This window comes from Falco peregrinus, chromosome Z, assembly GCF_023634155.1.
Source record: "Falco peregrinus isolate bFalPer1 chromosome Z, bFalPer1.pri, whole genome shotgun sequence".
In the NCBI taxonomy this organism is placed as follows: Eukaryota; Metazoa; Chordata; class Aves; order Falconiformes; family Falconidae; genus Falco; species Falco peregrinus.
In genome coordinates this window covers 24,009,841-24,031,291 of record NC_073739.1, presented here as the reverse complement: position 1 = coordinate 24,031,291, position 21,451 = coordinate 24,009,841, and the positions used below count along the sequence as shown (strand labels likewise).

Here is a 21,451-nt window from a genome sequence, read left to right as displayed (position 1 = left end):
ATGTGTGAAAGAAGCAGAGTTCATTGGAGGCAGTCCACACAAGTCCCCTCCTGTAATTAATTGTATTGACTTTTTTTTAAGGTAGTGGCACTTTGAAGGGGAATAAGAGACCTTGGATGGCAGTCAGAAATACATTTAATGCTCTAAGACATCTGTTACAGTAAAGTGTACGTTCTGTCCAATCTCAGAAACCTGTGGAGTTCAGCACCGATCATTTTAGCCCCAAAAGTAATTTGAAATAATTGGGACTTGTGTAGTCTCTCATTCTTTTTTTTGTGGAGTATGTCACAGTAATTTATTTGGAACCTTAAACAAAAGAGAGTGCATTACTTTTTCTCTCAACTTAAAAGGATAATAGGTTGGCTGAACATGTTAGCTGGTGTAAAGAGTTACAAGAATTTGAATCAGAGACTCCTGCAGAGTATTGCCATGAAAATAGTTACACTTCATTTGTAGTTGTTGCCTGAAGGTGACCCATCACAGTTTTTGCCACTATGGAGGAGTGTCCATACAAACAAGGTTCATTGCAAGGAAGTGTTAACTACTGGGAAAGTGGATAGTGTAGTTACAACATATCTAAACAAAAAATCAGTTCTCACTGCTCTTCAAATTGCACATATGTACACAAAATAACAGTTATATTGAGAGAGATGAAAGTAAAGTTTGGTGCCGGTAGTTTGTACAGTTCCTAATAGATCTTCTTCCTCTATATTTTGTGTGGTTTTCAAACATTTGAATTTTTGTACATCACATTGTATGGCTTAAAGAAAGGTATAAAGATGTCTGAGACAAGAAGATGAAGGCTTCTAGTGGCTACACACAGTATTTGTGCACATTATCCCCACTTCTCAGTCACCTGTTGCTCTTCCATCTGATTTGACACCAGCAGTTCACCAAACAGCAATGAGATGCTGGGAAAGTACTTAAGAAATTAATTTGTCAAGTGTCTAGTCTACATGCTAGCACTGATCACTTCTAGTGCAGAAGAGAGGGGACGTGAAAAAACAGTCCAGTTGGGACACTCAGAGCATTTCAGACAAATAGTAATACAAAGGAAATTTTACTTTGTGAAACTTAAGATGTTGGCAGGGCCTAAGGAGTGATACATGCTAAAGATTTTGCCTTCTGCTCTGCCTGGCAGTCTGACTTCAGAGTCAGCAAGAGGTATTTTGGATTTTATCCAGTGGCTCTGTCTGGTTGCCTGCAGCAGATGTTTGGGGTGAAGCAGCCAGGTAGCAGAAAGGCTGCAAAGATCTTGGAGCAGACACAAGTGCTTAGAGGTGTGCAAACAGGGCAGATGAGACATGACTCATTTTGGGTGTATTTCCAGACTGTCAGACTTTTCAAACAAAAACCAGCTATTAATCACATGGAAAAAAGAGAGGACAGCCAGAAGGGCTCTGTTGAAGGGTGGTAATGGTGAGGCAGGATCTCTATATATTATCCACAGAGATGAATTGTCCAAAGAGCTGTCCTCAGGAAAGTACTAGAGATGTGATGATTGACCTCTGTAAAAGTTACCTAGAGGTGAGGAAAAGTTGATGTGATTACATCAATAATAAAATTATTCAGAAGGAACAGGCCAACTTGGACATATTTTCCTGGGATGGTAATGAAATGCCCCATTGTGAAAAATTACAAATCATAGTTTGCTATTAGTTGCAAACCTGTTCACACTGAATAAGATGTGAGAAATGGTGTTTACTGCAGTAACCAGACATACTGCAAGACCACCATGTTCACATCATGCTACTTTCTGAATTATCTGATGTTTACTGAGGCACTCTCATCCGAAGTAATATAAATTATGTATTTAAGTTTAGTGCACAGCATAATACTTTTGTATAAAATTCTCAAAATTGGGTCAGATTATTATTTTATGACCAATTTTTTCTTCCAGTCAAAGTGCCCCTGTTAAGATCATTCTACATTATTTATCATTCTTTTGCAAAAATGATGAATGAATAAGTTTTGCTGAAAGATGTTTCAGAAGGTGTTTCAGCTCTTTATTTTAAAAGGTAGGACCCAGATGAAGATCTTCAACTTCTGTGAATTGTGATAGTGTGGCTGAAATCTAAAAAGCTGGCCTTTAAATGAGCATGCAATTATTTGGGTTTTTATAGATCCTTGTGCTAGATCCCTAGCTAGGACAGAATATGTTGACTTTTGCTTTTAGAGCTGACACTGAACATCTAAACCAAATCTTAGAAAGCTGTGGAAGTGGCAGTGCCCAGCTTGGGATCTTTGCAGCCCAGCTGAAATACTGGAATATATTGGGGCTGTAAACTTCACAGAATGGCATTTGTGAGTAGAGCAGGAATTATTGTTAGAAACTGGAAAATACTGTGGCAGCAGGGTAGTCTTTCCAGAATAAAAGTAAATGCATCCATAGATCATTCTTAAAACCAAATAATTGTACAATCCCCTCAATAGACCATCCCAACAAATGCCCTCCTGGCACCAGGTAGGCATTTTCGCCTCTGCAGTTTTTAGAAATTGCTCTTAGCAAAAGAAGCATTCAGCCTTTCCTTTGCTGAACTCTCTTGAATTAGTCTGCCTACTTGTTTTATAAATCCTTTGTTAAGGGCTCTTACTGTAGTAAAGGATGTGTCCTCACAGTGGATCATTGACATGAGAAGATATTATGTCTTCATTTAGCAAAAATCTTTTTGAGACATTTCTAAAGGATTTAATCAAAAATGTAGAATGGGATTTTAAAAGCACCTAAGCATTTTTGTTAAATTCCTTTTGAAATTGTTAAACCAAATGGACTAATACTTTTTAAATAAAAAGAATCCCATAAAGCTTCTGGATCTGTTTCTTGTAATATCTGAGTACCTGTAAGACTAGCTTTAACTGGCTTACCAAGAATTAAGCAAGCAGTCATAGAAGCACACAGAAAATTAATCTTAATTTTCCAGGTCACAAAACAGCATAAATATATCAGACATCTGTCCTCCTAAGAACAGAGAAAATAACAAAACCATTATTGTTTTGAAGGCCACCACATGCATTTTGTCCTTTTCTGTGATTTTTCTTTCTGCTGGTTACATCTGATACAGTGTTCCCAGTACATGACTGCATTTGCTCTTAGTAGGAACACACTTTTTTCTCTCTTCAGCACCTTCACCTTTTCCATTATTCCTCCATTGTTCTTCAAGCTGGGGGATAGCTTCATTCATAAGATAAAAGGCTTGTATGAAAAACTAGGGCAAGCCAGCACTCATCTTTTTAGCTCTTTTGCTGTGCTGTTCAGAACAGGCAGGGAGGTTTTGTTGCTACCTGACATCTCAGAACAGGGTGAGTTTCATTCCCGGGAGAGGACGCATTTGAGAGCAGACTCTCTTGATATATCATTGTTCTTTCTCTCCTTCTGAGATAATCAGTTGTATACAGTGTAGTTTCTTGGGTGCTTATTCTGGTGGCAGTTCTTCTGTTTTGTGTAAGTAATTAATTTCTGTACACACATGTCCTGAGGCCAGACCTTCAATGTCTGACTTGCAGAATGAGTTATTGATGTTACGGACTTCAAATAATCCTTCAAATATTGGTCACAAAGACACTTATACACTTTTTGTGTGAGAGACATCTACTTTTTAGATGGTCAAACTCAAGAAAATGACACTGAGTTTTTTTAATGTGTGCTTTCAAAACCTTATATTTTTCACTAGAAATAAACCATGTTCCTTCTTGCCTACTCTGCATTAGTGTCAAAGTTATAGGTTTCTGCTTGAGGGATAAATTACTCTTTTCATTATATTTAAATTTGAAATTATTTTTAACACTTCACATTTTGTAATTAGGGTAGTTACTAGCATACCTTCTACATGTCGGTTTGAACTCATCCAGCAGTCTCTAAGTTAATTTCCCATCACATTTTCTAATAGGTTGTTTTCTTATGACTGGCCATTATCTTGTCTAGATAGGAACATTTTCCTGAAGCTATATGTGGGACCCCCTGTGTTTTCATTTATATTTTTTATTTCAGTTTTCTACCACTTCAAGCTTCATTGTATGTCTGCACTTACATTCAATTCCTTGTCATCTTAAATTCACAGGAAGCATGCTGAATTCTCAGCTGCCATTGCCAAAGACTGAGGGCACTTAGCCACATGCAAGTTTGAGAAGGAAAATCAGGATTAAAGGTTTCTATTAATTTCAGAGAACTTTGATGTGTCTGCTAATGAGCTGTATGATAGTAGGAAAGAACGTACTGCAAATGCAGAGCTTACAAGTGTATTTTACAGACCCAGAGGCACTGGTGTGTCTAACCGTTAAAGCTTAGACCAAATGAAGTAACCAGACTTCTAAAGACTGGCTGAAACCCAAGCGAATTAATTAAAATATTTGAGGGTTTTATCATTCAAAGAAAAGTGGACATTAGATAAAGATATTTTTTCTATACAATCATTGAGTTTGTGCTTGCTGGAGGTAGAGACAACCAATGGATGCTAGTTTTAGCCACCAGCTATGAGATGAACTTAACCAAACCATAAACATCAGAGAATTCTGCAATTTTGACTAGTAAATGTGTTGTATTATCAATCTATACTTAGCCAGGCCTCAAAAGGCACACTGTTAAGAATAAATATATTGGGATAAATAAGGAAGAAACCTTGGGTTCAGTTCTGTAGAAAATGAAGTTAAATTCCACAAAAGAGAGTGGCAGGGATGCCTACCTATTATAACACAGGATAAATACTGGTGTAAAATAGTAACAAAATTTGTGAACACTATATGTAACAGGAGGAATCTTACATGATTACACCATTGTAGATATTGAAGAACATTGGCTTCCCCTCATCAGATTTTGCAAAAGATTTCCTTTCTAGTGGAGGCAGCATTTGCACCTTAAGATTTCTCCCCATTCTCTGATGAATCCTTAGTATTTCCATTCTCCCTCTGGCAGTGGGGAGTGGTTTTCTGAGTCTGTTCCTGGCATAATTGTTGTTCGGGGCACAGTTAGAAAACAGCAGTTGTTCTGTTGTAAAGCCACCAAAACCCAACAATCTCTGCTTTTCCAGTGGGGGAAGAAGGGGAAATGTAAAGTTTTGTCAAGTTTTCAGAAAGTTTGCTTGAAAGGTGGCCTTTCAGTAACTTGCAGGTTTAGGCCAAATTCAGCGTGTTTGTTGAGTATGCAGTCGTCAGTAAAAGGACCAATGCTTGGTACTGTAAAACAGGAGGAATTTGGTGTTCCAGCTGCAATTCTGTGCTAAGGATTATGGTGGCATGTTGTTTTCCCTGACAGCATGGTCTGCTTTTGCCATTCTCCCTCTAACTCACCAAGAGGAACAGCAGGAAAATCACAGAGATTGCTGGTTTTCAGCAGTTAGTGCTGGTGGCCCAAGATGTTCAAGAGCTGTCCTGTTCATTCTGATTTTTGTAGCAAAGCAGATCTTGGGGTATTTGGTGCCCCTTTTTAATGGATAAAACACAAACACAAAAGTCCTTAGTATACATTTTCCATATAAGTTTATTAGTTATAATATCCTGAGAAAGTGACTGTGTGGATATATTATTTTGCCTGCCAGATTTCTCCCTGTATATTTGTATTCATTGTTGTTTGGTTTACACTTTGTCATATAATGTGCTGGATGGTTCTGCATTTCAGTCATGTCAAATGGGGTGCAGGTGGACGACATACAAGACGTGTTTATTGTTGGCGTGAAGTCTTGACTGAGGCTGTAATGGACAACCTGTCTCCTGACCAGGTTTTTGTGATGTGGTCTTCATCTTTGCCAGCTAGTTTGCTCTTGATTCAGCAACGGTGACTGGAAAATTCCTGCTAACATAACTTTACCCAGTAGCAGTCTTTGCTCTCTGGTGTCCCTCTGTTACTGAACCTTGTTCAGTGTACTCCCTAACTATCTATCTAGTCTTCCAAAACAGAAGTCTGTGAAGGAAGACCAGTACAAAACTGTTTCTGGGCTTCTTTATAGCAGCTGTTAGTGTTAGCTGCTGGTATTTCAGATAACCCCCCTGTTCTGAGGAAGAGAACTGGGAGACAAAAATCTTTGAACTTCCCTGGATCACATAAAAAGGAGAAGAACCAGTTCCAAATGGAGCTGTCCTCCTTTGGTGTCCTGTCATCTTGAAGAGTAAGATCAAACCAAAGCAAACCAAAACACCCTTTCTACCCTTTGTGACTGGGCAATATTTTCTCCTGGCTTCTTCAGAAGAATAAAGAGGAAAACCTACTCTTCTGTGTGACCAGCGGCATACTCAGCCTGGCTTGCAGGGATGGCTTGTAGTAGCTGTAGTTTTGACACTCCCAAGTGCCCTTCATCCAAGAAGCACCAGTAATTTCCTAACACTGTTGGCTCCTGTCCTGTCCTATCCTTTTCAAGATAAACACTAGAGGAAAGGCTTTTTCAAATAGCATTCAAATGTTAGGACTTATGCTTGCTTATGTATTCAGTAGTGATGGTGGCTTTTAATTTCAGGAATTCACGTGTTCTGTGTAATCATCCTTGTGTTGGCATGACCTGTTTTCCATTTTGTGGTTATAAGAATAACAACAATAACAGCAGTAATTGTAATGATGAAGGGAACAGAGAGAAATAAAGCCCAAGAAGAAAACAAAAATACCCACCCAAACAAAGAAACCCAAGTGATGCACAATGCAATTGCTTATCACACGCTGACTGACACCCAGCCAGGCCCCAAGCAGTGATCAGCCCCTCCCAGCCAACTCCCCCTGGTTTATATACTGAGCCTGATGCTTTATGGTATGGAATACACCTTTGGTTAGTTTGGGCCAGCTGTCCTGGCTCTGCTGCCTCCTGGCTTCTTGTGCACCTGCTCACTGGCAAAGCACGGGAAACTGAAAGACCTTGACGTAGGGGTAAGCACTATCTAGCAACAGCTAAAACACCAGTGTATTACCAACATTATTCTCATACTAAATGTAAAACACAGCACTGTACAAGCTACTAACAGTAAAAATAATTCTTCTCCAGCTGAAACCAGGACACGTACAGAAAAAAGAGTCCTCTTCTTAATGTTCAGTCATTGACAGAGAAATACTATGTCCATGTATTTGTAAAAGACAGCACTGAATTTTTAATTGTAAGAATTAGGTTAGATGCCATATCTTTGGAAGTTATTTAGATCAAGAGCTGAAGATCTACCACCTGAACATTAACTGCATCAGCGTTGATGTACTCATACATCACATTTCATTACCTCCTGTAGGTAGTACCTTCAGCTATGATTACTTCTAGGAGCATACTTAAATAACTGTTTTTTTGTAAAGTACTGTCTTTGCTTACAAGTTCCTAATGTCAACAATTTCATGTTAAGGACATCTGCATGGCTTGTGGCGGTAGGCCTTGCACAAGTTGTGTGAATAAAGCTCTGCAGAGCTGTGTGGAAATCAGATATGTGCTTTTATCCATTTCCAGTTAAATGCCTAGCTGGCATTAGGTTTAAGTGGATAAGAGATTTGCATATGTACATGATATGCAAGCATGCCATACATAATTCTAAAAGCAATTTGAAAATTATGCTGAGAACATCTGCTTTTAATTCAAATAAATTTGCTAAAATAGATGTAAAGCTCTGATTACAAATTGGGCTCTGTCATCTATTAAAAGCATTGAAATTTTACTATTCTTTGATATTTTCTTTTGCTTAACTGAAAGATATTTTGTTTTCTGAAAATAAAAATCAATATAGAGCCTAAAACTGTGTACATCTCTCTGACCTAGGAAATCATAATAACCTTCACTTCCCCAAGTGATTTCCCTATACTCAAGGACATAATTGCTTAGTTACATAATTATATTCTCTAGGGAAAATATGTGAAAACTGATGTCATGCATGTTATTTTGTGAAGTCTTGATTATTCTAAATGCTGTTGGAGGCAGAGGGCGAGGAGAGCAGGCAGGTTCCACATCAGCCATGCTGGCCAGTTTTGCAGCCCATATATGTCCCTGCTTCCCATCAAGGCTGTGCCCAAAAGTGGTTTCTCCAGTGGGCTGCCAGCCTTTTCCTCTGTCACATGCTTCCTCTCTTCCTTGCATCCACACGTATCAACATATGCTAAGTTTCCAGCTATCTCACACAGTTTAAAAAGCAGCACAACAGGATTGTTTTCTTTTGTATTGCATCTTTTTTACCTTCAAAGCAGCTTACCTAGTACACAAGTCACTTTTAGACAGCAATCATATACATCATATAAATCATATACATCAAACGTCAAACTGCATCAAACACATGTCCTGAAAAATATATTCTAACATTTAAGCATTCATAACGGAAGCTTTATCTACTTCAATTAAGCTAATTTTGTGGATGTGACAAATTATATATACTTACTACGTTCTGTGCAACATGGCAGTAGTTGTAATGATTACTATGTATGTAACAGTTGTACTTCATGAGTTATAAAGAAATGCCTGGTCTGAAGATGAATATTTAAGTAAAGCAACTTTCAAAAAGTCTCAAAGCAACCTTTCTTTGTTAGACAAATTAATACAAGGAATGTCACAGCAGATACACTGATTTTACCAACTGATTTAACAAAGTTTGGATAAATGGCAGGTATTCTGAATTCCCTGTGAAGTCTTGCCCAGAAGGAAGGTTCAAGGCAGTGACTAAACAGGATCTTGTTATAGGGGTAGCTTACTGCAAAGGGTTTTACAGTGCACTTGAAGTCACAGTAAGGGAAGAGAATGTATATAATTATGATTTTACTATTTATAACCATTTATACTTACAAAATTATATTTATGTGGGCAAATCACAGCACGAGTAAAAATATGGAGATTGGTCTCTATAATGAGAAGCACATGCTGTCTGATGTGACCTTGCTTGTAGCCTCTTGAAATAGCATAAACATCCACTTTAATGGTGATGGTAGTAGACTGCAGAATTAAGAGGTTCTAACAATATTTCTTAAAAGGACTTCCATAAAAAAACCATGCCTCATATACATAATAAACCCTGTATATCAAGGCAAGGTGTCAGACAAAGAGAAGGAATGAAATAAGGGGAGAGTCTTTTTGTTTGCTTGCATATACCTTCTTATAATCACAGTCAGTGGAAGCAGACAGGACCAGTTGCTGGATTGATATCAGGGCGTGTTTTGCAGAGCAATTATATACATTCTTCCCTTGAATCTGGATGGTGAGTATTGCCATGGGCATGACATACAACTTAATGACTTGTAGGGAGAAGTAACAATTTCCATGCTAAGGTATTGTTGCTGGAGTTTTTAAATTAAAAATATAATTGCCATTTGATGTATTCTGGGCACAAAGTGTTTATTTCTTCAAAATTTGTGTGTTACGTTTAAAGGTGAGTCCTGTTGGAGAAAGGTGATTTAACATATCACATACAGAGATGACACCATGGAGGCTGGGAAATTGTCTTGGCCCTTGACAGCATTTTAACAAGGGCTTCATGAGTGTCATGGGGAGACCTCTCTAGTATTTTTCTGTCAAGAACAAATAAGCAGCTAGGTAAACTCTCAAGTTATGTAAGGAACCTACTGAAGTGCCACCACTGCCTGGGAGAGAAATGCATTTGTGTCCCAAATGTGCTATTTTTGAAGCGATGTTAACTAATGGTTTCACGACAGAATAATCTGTTTAGAGGGTGAGGGCATTTTGAATAAGTAGCTTCATCATTTTACTAGCTTAATTTCTTTTTTTTTCTCCTTGTTTGTTGTAAACAGATTTCAAACTAATCTTTCTTGTTAATGATGTATTTAAATTGTTGGAAGGGAAATAGAGTGGTTTTCATGATCACATCAGCCTGATTTATCAGTACCTTCATTCAGAATTATTCTGTCAAAAACATTTTTGGAGACCTGTTTTAAGCTGAGTGCAAAGCTCTTTTTGCAGCACACAGAGAAAAGATTTACAGTCAAAAGATTCTGGCAATGCTTCCATCAGCAATAAGGAAATGAGGGTATTGTATTTGCTATTATCTCTAATATAGGAAATGGAGCAAGCACTAATGATCATGGTGCAGATCTACCGTATTACAATTAATGTCCAGTGCAGCAAAAAGTCAGGGTCAAAGTTGCTAAGTTGTAATCATCTTAAATTATGCTTTCATCTAAGTAAAGCGTCCTTGCAAAAAAAGTTACTACAGTATTAATTTTGAAAAATATTTGGAAATACCAGCGAAAATTATTAATTAGCTATTGTTGTAACTCACAAAACATCACAAACACAGTGCCAAATGCTGCAGTTTTCAAGCCAGTGCCTGCAGTTGATGCTTATTGCAAGACACTGACATTTACAGGGAAGTTGTCTAAGAACTGATTAAGGACTCAATGGTTCAGCCTCTTCCCAATGCATCACAGGCAGATGGGCAATTTGCCTGTACATTCATTTATAACATGGGCTGCTGAAAATATTGTGTGAGGAGAGTGCTGACCCAGTCCAAAGGCTGTGTCTGTGTGCCTGATTAACTGATCTTTGGGGCATCATCGTTTGGCGAGGGCCTGGCCATCCCCTTTAGGGGGAGAACAGCCTGGCACAGGAAACAAGCTCTGTGACAACACTGGGCGTGAGTCTGTGTTTTGGCTTTAAACAGAAACCCCTTTCTTTTCTGTATGTTACTGGCCACACTGTTAGCAATTAATAAAACATAAGGAAAAAAACCTGCCTTTGTCTCAGACTTTAGCCTGCTAATACTTCTTTTTTATTATAATTTTTATTGCATGTATTGTGCAAACTGTCATGCAGGGATATGGCATTCCAAATATCTGTCCCCATGGAACATAAATAGTGTACAGTCACTACAGGAGCCTGGCAGGGCTCTGAAGGCTTCTGAGCTGGAAAAGCTCCTAAAACATCCTGAGAGCCTTGCGTACTGTGCAGAAGCAGTAAAAAAATAGCAATTGGATGCTACAGAAAGGGTCAAGAAGATTCATGGCAGATCCCAATGAAGACTGAGGAGGTCTTGCCTCAGAAACTGCTCGAGGGTAAATATCAAAGTAGAAAACCATGCAGCTGTGCATGAATAGATAGAGGAGAAATGATAACTGGTACTGCAGGAGTGTCAGCAGTAACTACTGCTCTTCATGCAAACTGTGCGACCTTGATAAAGTGATAGCTGTGTGGTCAGACACTGCATTATATCTCTAAGGGCTAAAAGGCATCTAGTTAAATGTTACATTAAGTCCCCTAAAACTTTTCTAAGGTTTGAGGAAACTTACAGACATTTAACAACTTGCAGAGAATTCAGCGTGGTGAGAAGGGCCTGAATACATCTGTGTACAAGGAGCCTTCCCTGCTGCCCCTGCATAGACACCAGCCAGGGGACCGGAGCAGCCCTGGTCTGTGCAGTATGCTACCAGGCAGAAAAGTGCTTCCACAAGGAGCTGGCACAGGGTAGCAGCATGTTTGCAGAAGTCACTACTTCATCTCTGAAAAGATTTGCTGAAGCCTAAGGAGGCCTCTTTCTTTAGCTTTCCTGGTCCACAGGGCTGTGTTTTTCTGTCTCCCAAGCCTGCTGTGCCTGCAGACCTAGTTGAGGACAGGCTTGTCTCCCTGTGTCTTACTGTTCCAGCCTCAGTAACCATACTAAGGATAAAAATACATTGGTTGTTCAGAAGTAAATTGCAAGTGAACCTGTGAAATGAAAGACATGTACAAAGAATTGCTCAATAGTACTGTTACAGACTTGTGCAATTTTTACTCTCCAATTTCACAGTACTGGACTGACTAGATAGCGGGCTTTCAACAAAACAGCTATTTGCAAAATTACATTTTTTATTAGGTAATATGGAAACTTACCCAAAACTCCTCAAAAAAAATCTGCCATTTTTTGGGGAGATTCCTGACATACCAAGTGGGTGGCATGAGAAAGTTTGACTGACATTGATCACTCTTAAACAAGCTGTGTAATAATTTATCAGTTGTTTCAGATAAGTGGCTCCATTTCTGTGGCCCCAACAGCATGAGTGAAACAAGATTCCTTACTATTCCCTTGAGATTCCTTAACTGATCCTCTGAAATACCAGAAACTGTGGATATTTTGGAACTTGTAATGAGTCTGGTTTTCTCCTTTTTCATTTACTCTTTCCTAATACTTTTCATGTCTCTGTGTGACCACTTTTACATGGTGTTCTCATACTAGTTTGCTGGCACATGCAGGTTGCTTTCTGAACTCTTTTACCTCCCTTTTTGTTAATAACTGTCAACAAAAGCAGAGAATATTTTAGCTTTAAATTACATATACCCATTCTTTTCTGTTGAGGTTTTCGTAGGCTTATGTATCTGAAGATCCAGACTCTAGCGGAGGTGAATAATGAAGCTGATGTTTTCAGGGATCAATGCTACTTCATGCTTATTGCTCCAGTAGATTTGAGTGCATGATGGTGCATGTTACTTTATGAGCTAGAAATAATGAGGGAGGATATATGTAACAATCAGGGTGTCTCCTTGATTCAGGTAATGGGTGATCAGGGACTTTTTCAGGTGCATAGGCCTTCCAGATTTATTACATGGTGCCTGAATGTAGTGCACAGTCTATGGTAGTTCAATTTCTGGGCACTGAGAAATTTGATTATTTGGTGAACAGTGCTGGATGTGGGAAATTTGGCGGATTTTCTGCCACAAGTTCTGCATATATGTAGTAGTAATGATGGGCAGCAGCTGGAGTGTAAACAGTATATTTCATCATTGGAATGTGCTTTTCCAAATACCCTGCTCAGCTGAGTTCATCTGATAAGCAGCAACAGCAGAAAATGAGTGTGCTGTCAGTTAGGAAGTAAGTATATACATCTTTTATTGCTTGGGTTTTAAAATTACTTTGTTGTACCTTTGTGGTTTACTGTCTATAAAGTATTATCATACTATGTAATTATTATCACACTTTATGGTAATGAAATATGGTAATTCTGGATTTTATTTTAGAGTGCAAAATTTAGCAACTGTAGACCTAGGTACCATAAATTATCAGGGCTGCAAGTCAGTCCTTTTTCTTGCATCTGACTGTGCCGGCTTCACTGATGTTCTTGTATTTTTCTATGTGACACATCAATGAATGTTTTTATGTTGCTATAAAGAACTTGAAAGGCATGCAATAAAAAACTCTCTCAATTTTAAAGCCTTAAAATTATGTCTTTCATTAAAATCAAGATTTAATCTAAAACTCTGTTATGATGTGATAAGATGTATTATGGAACATCATTGCTAACAAAAAAATCAATATGTTTTTCTGTGCGGATGCAACACCCTAGAATAAGTTTGCAAGTGTGACTGTATGGAATGATGAGTAATTGACAAAGTTACAAACTGGAAACCTAACAGCTCCACATCTGTCATAAATAAGAGTTCTGTCTTCTGCAAGCACACTTCACTGAAGTGTCTTTAGTTTGAGTGCCACATGAGCATTTGGATGGATACTGAGGGTGTATCTTGTCTTGTAGTCTTTCCCTTGGTGACAGGACTAAAAAGATCTCATTTCTCTTCCTGGGTGCTTATTTTTTTCAGCCTCAGGAGAGAGATGGTTGGTAAAGTCTCAAAGGTATTAGTTTCCTGTAAAAGGTAGTTGAAAGTAGCCAACAAGCTGAAAAAGTATAGGTGATAGGAAGCAGACTCCTTACGTCTACTTCCTCAAAAAAGAAAGGCTAGAAGACACAAAGGTGCAGCTGCTGATGTCCTGAAGGGCAGATCTGTGAAAACGGTGTTTCCCTGCCCTACTGTCTTCATCTCAATCCTTGGTTTTGCCTTGGTGATTCTCCCTCTGACTTCATTTCTCATTGGAAATCAGAATTGGGAGGACCAGCAAGCAGACACGTGCTAGTCCACTGCTGCAGGCAGCCAATGCACCGCAGCTCCCCGCCTGGTGCAAACTGACAGTCGCTTGGTGGTGACCCACCAATGTCCCCTCAGAGGGATGCTTCCACCACTCAGCTGCTGCTTCTGCTTTGGGTTTGTAGGGGTCCCACTGCCACCATGCAGCAGCAGAGGGAGGTTGCTGTCCTTTCCCTGCTAACAGGGATGCTGGTGCAGGTGTATGTGGCTGGGATCTGCCAGCATCTTTGCCTTCTCTGCAGGGATTCCTGGAGGGGTGATTCCTCTCCATGTTGGATGCTTTCCCCAGATCCTGTTCTCCAAATGATGCAGCACGATGATGCCACGTACTCTATACCCAGCTTTGGGTTTTTTTGGAGAGCAGAGGAACAGGCAGGACAGGCTGCTGTAGCTCATGTGAGCGTTAGCTCGTACTCCAGCTGTTAAAATTATCTGTCATGATGAACCATCTTGGCTGTTGCAGCACAGCAGGCTGCTTTCAGCGCGTCTATATGAATGCCACACATATGCTGTTCAAATACAGCCAACCATGGCAGCTGCATTCACATAAGAGAAAATAAAAAGGCTGCAGTTCTGTCTAACAGTGTAACTCTTCGTGCTGCTTGTAACCCGTCTGGGGCCGGACATGGCAGTCGTGAGGGGTCGATTTACTGTTGCTTGTTCCCTTGCTTTAATGTAAGCATTCAGTGGTAACACTGATGAGGAAGAAATGTAAAAAAGAGGTCCATCTTCTCCAAGAGGCTTGAAATACATTTGAAAGGGTGGGCAATGATTCAGTGTGCATTCAGAAACTGAAGTCTAGGAGGTATTTATTTTGGTGGTATTTATGTAAATTATGGATTCTGCTGTTCAGTTATCCATTGGCAAATCAGATGTGAACATAAGCTAAGTTTTGTTGATAAGAAGAGCATATTTTTAGACAAAATAATCTTAACAAATAAGAGATTATCTCAATATTTTGAAAGACTGATCTGGTTTTCTGTGCAAGCATGAGTCCCTGCAATGATTCGGTATGTGTGGTTGTTTAGAAGGACAGTAAAAAGAAATTAATAAATCCACAAATAAAATTAAAAGCTCCAGTCTCTAGTAAGCTCTGAATTCACTAATCAGACAGTGTGAAGAAAAATCCAGTAATATGCAGAGAACCCAACTCAAAGACAAAATCTTACGTATTTTGTCTTTTAAATACCTGTGTGGTCACTGACGCTTGCATCAAGGATCAGCTCCACTTTCGAATATAAAATAACCATTTCCAGCTCCATCTGTTTTTGCACTTGTTTCTGTGTGAGACTGCTGCTGTCCTGTCCTGGCTTGTTACAAGTGTTATCAGTAGAGGTGTTCAAGGTGCCACCTTCCTAAACTAAATTTCAAAGCAGAGGTATGCAAAAGATACCCTGTTTAGACAGAATACAGATCTGCTTCCTTGTCAGACTTGCTGCCTTTTCTCCGTCTCTGCTAATGCTCTGAAGGAAGCAGCAGACTGAGGCAGGTATGCGTTTTATCAGATCCTGGGTTGTCTTGTTTCAGGAATGCATGGAAGATACTTATAATTTTGTTTTAGTAATGTGAAGAAATGTTTAAGTAACATAATAAAAGTACTTTGCTATCAGTTAAGGTAACCAGAAGCATAATATAGTTGAGCTAACACTGCTGCAAGAGCATTTGTTGAGAAACAGCTATTGAAATAGCCCGTAAAGCATGTCTCTTTCAGGTGTCTTTTTGCAAGATATCCCAATAATCTAAGCTGAGGACCAGAAGTTGGGGCTGTTTTCTGGTGCCCCTATTAAGCAGGATGGTGCTCTAAGCATGTTCTGTGGCTCACGTCACATCAGGCTTTGGACGTGGTGGACAGCAGCATGGCTTTGGCAGGCTGGCCTCTGCTCCCGGTGTCCCCAGCACCACCCAGATATGCAAGACACACGTACCCCCTGAGCTGCATGGCTCACTGTGCTTCAGCCTGCTGCCAGACTGCCCATGGAAGAACCACCACAGCCAGCTGGATTCAGATAAGTTTAGATCTGTGTCATGGTTTAACCCTGGCTGGCAACCAGGCACCCACAGCCACTCACTCACTCTCCCCCCAGTGGGATGGGGGAGAGGTTCGGAAGAATAAAAGTGAGAAAACTGGTGGACTGAGATAAAGACAGTGTAATAGATAAAGCAAAGGCTGCACACACAAGCAAAGTGAAGCAAGGAATTCATTCACCGCTTCCCACGGGCAGGCAGGTGCTCAGCCATCCCCAGGGAAGCTGGGCTCCATCACACGTAATGGTTACTCCATAACTCCAAATGTACCCCCCTTCCTGCTTCTTCCCCCAGTTTATATACTCAGCGTGACGTCCCATGGTATGGAATATCCCTTTGGGTAGTTCGGGCCAGCTGTCCCGGCTGTGTCCCCTCCCAGCTCCCCGTGCCCCCCCAGCCCTCTCGCTGGCTGGGCCTGAGACACTGAGAAGTCCCTGACTGAGGATAGACACCACCCGGGCGCAGCCAAACCCACCCGTGTGCTGTCAGCATTGCTCGCACAGCACAGCCACAGCACAGCTGCACCCGCTGCCGAGAAGGAAGTTAACTGCACCCCAGCTGGAACCAGGACAATTTGTAACTTAGATCTTCCCCAGAAAGCCTTTAATCTATGAATGCAAAGATTCATGAAGTGCTACCACCCTTCAGGTTTGATATACTTGATATGATGTGGTTAAACTGTTAGACGGAATGGACATGTGGCTTTTAAATTAAAAGTTAATTATTAGTCTCTAACACTGTTACCTTTTACTTACTGTTCTTCCTGGACTTTTTTTTTTTTCCTGTTATGACCTTTTTTTTTTATTTTATTGTTTCTTAGAATTTTTCTTTCCACATGAAATACAGACCAGTGTATCTAAATAGTGAAAAATCATGGACTGGTTTGTAGGTTTCTGTCAGTTTTCAAATTTGATTGATATGTTTAAAATCATAGACTTGATATGTTTGATCTAGGCAAGGGAAATTCAAGTCTTTAGTATGGTAGGGCACAGCTGAGCAAAAGAAAATAAGTAATTCACTGGGCCGTTGTTTTCAAACACTAACAGTCTTCCTTGGAGAGTTGGGGGTTTCCGAGCTCTGTCCAATATGTTGCATACTTGGCAAGGAAGGGCCTTTGGCTGAAATCCTTTCATGTAGCTTTGGAAATGTAAAAAGAAATGACACCAGCCAAATAAGGTAGCTTTTTATGCTTCCCTGCTGGCCCTCCCATCGGTGACCATAACAACAAAAGCCTTCTTCACAGCCCTTCCCCAAAGATCAGCTAAAACCATCCCTGGCACAGCCCGTTTTACAAGTCTCATCTGCAGCCATAGGTGATGAAAAGAGCCTGGCAGCCCGAGACCCTTAAGAACCCAGAGTGCCCACAAAAGCCTACTTTTGATAAACGGTGTGAAAAGCACTGCGTACACAGAAGTGTGCCCTTGCCAACAGGGACTTACAGATGTGTTCATCAGTGGCCTTCTTGACTGTGTTTCTTGTTCTCCTGCTGTAGCTTAATGCTGTTAACGCTGCAGCACTCGGGGAGTGTGCAGGTTTTTTCTGATCAGAAGTAGTAGTCTGTATTTTATCAACATTCTGAGGTCTGAATTGCACATGGAGAAGGAGGTTGTCAGCCAGGGCAGGGAGGTATAATCCTTCACCAGTATACTTGGGGATATCAGAGACTACGGACCTTCTCTGCCATTCCTTCTGTAATCTTGGGGAGCAGACAGCTGCATTCATGCTTCTGCATTGATCAATGAATGCAAAAAAAAAAAAAAAAAAAAAAAAAAAGCAGGATGGGAGGCCATAAATGCTTTCTAGTTCCTAGAAGTCTGGACCTTTCCTCACACAGTCAAGCATGCCAGAAAAGAACGGCAAAGAAGCATGTGTCTAAAATTCTGGGAGATCAACAACCCAGCTCTGGGTCCCTCTCCGGATGCAGTGTTTTCTACTGAAAGAAAATTGAATCCAGCTTTATGCTTGTTGTCCTTCCCTTCCACTGCAGGTATAGGCCCTTAAAGCTATTTAGATTTGCAGTGGGGGTAACTGCATGAGATTTGACAATAAGCTTAGCTTCTTACATACTGTACTTTTCTTCACCTGCTAACCATTTTGATTTCCTTTTAATTTTATACCTAAAAGTGTATACAAATTTGTGTACAAAGAAGTATACAAGAGTATTCAAGCGAGATTTGTGCTTTTGAGAAGCTGTTAGGTTACTCTTCTTTCCGTGATGTTTAGCAATGCCAGCAATTGTACTTAACAATTCATGATAATTAGGTTCAGGAACTGTTTCTGTAATGACACAGACGTATGGGGCCTTATGACTGGCTGATTTTCATTGTGTGCTTTCACTAAATAGTGGTTTAACATACACCAACCAAAAGATAATGTGCAATGAGATAGCTCTGAAATCCTCTATGCTTTTTTTCATACCTGTCCCAGGAAAATACCATTCACATCATTTGCAACTTAAGGCAAAGGTAATGTATTTCGAAGTGAAAGATACTATGACTTCCTTTACTGATTTGCATGGTTTTTTGTCCAGTATCAGGTTTAATCTCCAGTTGCCATCTAGCCCTAGTAATGTTTGCTTTGAGCTGGAACCCTGGTTGCAGTGGACAGGAAAAAAGCTCCACTACATCAAGCGTTACATTCTCTCAAACTCCCATCTGCACCCTTGGCTATTATTCAGCCACAAGAAAAGCTCTGGTTTTCCCATCCTCACTACCAAGGTTCATTTAGGTGTCAAGTTCATACCACAGAAGCTTTAAAGAGCCTGTTTCTTTAAATAAAGTGGTAAATAGGATAGACATTGCATTTAGGCAAGAAGAAGTTTCTGAGTGCCACTACACTTCTGTGCATTGACAATGTCAACCACTGTATGGCAACCGTGGCCTGAGCAAGGTGAAGCCCTTTTTCAGAGCACCCTAAAAAGATTTTCTGCCACTGCGACCTTTCATTGGTGGCAGACAGCGTTCAACTTACATGTAATATAGTCATGATATTTAAAGATAGCTGTTTCAGTAGATTTGTGAATGGATGTACTTTAACAATATAGAAAGCCACTCTTCCTTGCGATGGAGCATAGGTCTTTTGTTGCATCTACCCTGCATTTTGTATTAATTTTCTTTTTTCTAAGCAGGGGAACATTGCTAACAAACAATACCCCAGTGTTCCTTGTAATATGTGATGTGTTTAGTTTAATAGGCAGATGAATTTAGCTGCAGGCTTTGATAATGCTAGTGGGCTTGTTCTGCTCCTTAGGCATTGCCACTGACTTTGAGTATACAGAATTATGTCTTAATTAACTTAGAAAATTGTTTAATGTGATTTAGCAATACAGCTCCATTTTGTATTTCAAGTAAGTCTGCACAGATCAAAGCATTCTGCATGTCAAATATATGCAACCTACTGAAATACAATATTTGAAATAAATGTATTTAAAATGTTGTTTATATGGCATTTAATGAAGCTTCCTTACCCAATTTCAACATAAAGAATAGAAGACTGTGTTGGAAAACAGGTGTGCTGTGGCCTGGACAAACTCGAATAAAACCAGTGTAAAATCTGGGTAAAAAAGCTGAGGTTGTGCTGGGTTACTGGAGCCCTTTCTGAGACTGGAAAGTACACCCCTTCACAAGAGGGATGTGTACACCAGGCAACTTGTTGCAGAAATGAGGTGTCACCAAGCAGCTTCTCTGCAGCATCCTGCTGCCTGGTTCTGCATCTGTCTGGGGTGGATTTGCCCCCTCCAGAAAGAGGGTCCAAGTAATAGGAGCAGCAGCCTGCATGCTGCCTTGCTTGGGGCAGTGGGGATTGCTTGAAGCCTCAGTTATGCCCTGTTGATTGGTAGAAAAGAAAAAAATGTATCTTCAAACTTTCATCTTCCCAAATTGAAAGTAGAAGGAAAAAAAAACTCTGGAAGGATGATAATGCACTCCATGATGTCAGTGGACATAACTCATTTTGGCCTTGACTGGTAAAATTAAAGGCATTTGTTGACCACAGGCTGCTTGAACTTCTCTCTCCTCTTCTCATAGTGAAGGTCAGAAGAAGGAGTATTTTAAAAGGCTGTGCAATAGAGAGCAGCACAGTAAGAGTGAATGTTAGTTTGAACTCTTCTTACGTATTTCTGCCTTCAACCACCATTGCAACAGCAATTCTTTGTCCAAGATTTGCCTTGAGAAGACGGTGTTCTTAAAGCAAAGAAAACAGTGCTTCAGATAGGGATGGAAAAAATAACTACAAATGGCCTGCGGCCATTTACAAAAAAATAGTTCTTCTTGGCTGCTGAAATTAAAGCCTCTTTTTAGTATTTTTTTTTAGCATTTTGCTTTTGGCATTTGTCCTGAAAAGTAGCTTTTCTTGAGGAAAGGACTGAGACATCACAGATTCACACATTCTAATATGCAGTACACAGAGAAATATACACAGTCTTTAATATGTAATATATATAGCCTCAAGTGTCCTATACTGATAGGCTTTGCTGAAGCAAGTAGAGCTGGCTCAAAGACTTAAGCCCTTTAGACTACAGATTTCAGATCCTGTCCTGAATATTAGGATACGTTGGTTTTGGCAAAAATTTTCATAAAACTACACTTTTTCCTAGGGATTTTATGACCTCATTGTGGCATACTTAGTTCACAGCGGGTGACTGTATCTCCAGAATCGATTCCTCTTGATTTCAAAGGGAAGGAATATGCTCTGAATAGGGAACTACAAAACTATCTGCCCTCTCACCAGCCACTGAAAGCAAATAAAGCCTGAGCTGAAATCTTTGTACATCTCTTTTTCAGAGCTTTTTTAAAAGAAGTATGCAAGCAGAGAGCAGCTAAAAAGTAATACTTTCCTGGAGACCACAGGAAATTGTGGTCATTGTACGACCTCTCGCTTTGCTTTTAAAACTCTGCATAGACTAGCGATGTGGTAGGCAGCCAGCTAGTGACCCCTTCCAAAATGGTTACAGCTTACCAAGCAGGGTCTTAATGTACTGGCGGAGGATATTGTCCCTCAGCTGTAGTAGGGGCTGATGTGCAGCACCAGGTACGAATGTGCAGCTCCACGTGGAAGCGGTGTCAGTGTGATGAACATTCTTAATTTTCCACTAATGTATGACAGGTTAAATGCATGTGCTTTCTCCTAAGACAAATGCATCTTGATTTCTAACTCGGTTTGTGTAGTGTGTGCTGGTTTATGTTTAGATGCATACAGTCATCCATATGTACGTATCATCTGTAAGTAACCTAACATTGGCTGCTCTCAGTAGGCTCTGTAGTATTTTTATTTTTTTGTGTGTGGAAAATAATCAGCTTTTGCCCACAGTTTATATGCATCCTGTTATAATTCTGTGATAAAAGCTTCCAAAACCTGTGATAAGATAGCTTAAACACGGTGGCAGTTAAGATAATTAAGTTCGACAAAGAAGTAACTGCAGTAAATGTCATTGTAATGGTGGAAAATGTTGGCATTTTCATTGGTGTTATATTTTTGAGCTATTCCTGCTAAATCTTATATTTGACAGTGTGCCTGATAGTGTCTGTTTCCTTGTTTGGAAGCGGCATTGCTTTATCTGAAACTGTTCTGTCTTTGTTTAATCATATTTGTCTAAACACAGTTACTCTCATCTCTGCAAGCTCACAGAAGCTGAATGCTGACTGCATGTA

At 39.9% G+C, this 21,451-nt stretch overlaps 1 protein-coding gene across 1 annotated transcript in view; it reads left to right on the top strand.

Moving 5' to 3' along the window:
- CAMK4 (calcium/calmodulin dependent protein kinase IV) overlaps window positions 1–21,451 on the top strand; it is a 170,276-nt gene that overhangs the window by 108,862 nt on the left and 39,963 nt on the right. The gene's annotated exons all lie outside the window — the stretch shown is intronic.